This window comes from Calonectris borealis, chromosome 3 (genome assembly GCF_964195595.1).
Source record: "Calonectris borealis chromosome 3, bCalBor7.hap1.2, whole genome shotgun sequence".
Taxonomy (NCBI): Eukaryota; Metazoa; Chordata; class Aves; order Procellariiformes; family Procellariidae; genus Calonectris; species Calonectris borealis.
In genome coordinates, this window is record NC_134314.1 from 107,417,828 (window position 1) to 107,418,543 (window position 716).

Sequence of the window (716 nt, forward strand, 5' to 3'; positions counted from 1 at the left end):
CAAACACAAGAACTTACACGGCTGCGAACTTGATCCTGATCCAAGGCAGCGCGTGGTGGCCGATGCTGAACCAGAGAGGACGCTGTGAGTCGCATCAGCGCGGCAGGCCCTTCCTCCCACTGGAAACGTTTGCATCGGGCCATGTAGCACAGGAACAAGAAAACAGCAGTAACAGGGAAGACCGACTTTGAATTTAGTCCTCCTTCCCCTCACGCTTAGGAGGGCTGTCCCCCAGGCAGGCAGCTCGCACGCCCCCCTTGCTGGGTGACCCACTTCCCTTGCGGAGCATCGGCACTGTTACGCGGCACTTAGGGCCACGAACACAGGCTGCAAGGACCAACTTTTCAGCCAGCCCTCAGCCCTGCTGCTGCTTTTGCTTCTCCTGCAAGAAACAAAGAGGTTTTCTAACCTCCTCCCCGCTATCAGATGACCTGCACCTGCAGTTCATGGAGAACAGCTGGAAGAGGTTGAGTCCAAACGCAAGGAAAGGGAGGAGGGGAGGAGGGAAGAAGACCATCTCTGCTAAGGGACCTCCTTCCTCCCAGAGCACGAAGGCTCCCAACCTGCAAACGGTGACTTCTCTGTCCAGCCGCTCTCTCCTTAGCCCCAGGAGCGGTCACAGTCCGAGAGGTTTTGCCACCGGGGCAATGCTCGCTGCCAAGGGTGTCTCAGCAAAAGGACCCATATTGATCATAGAAAAGAAAAAAAAAAATCAA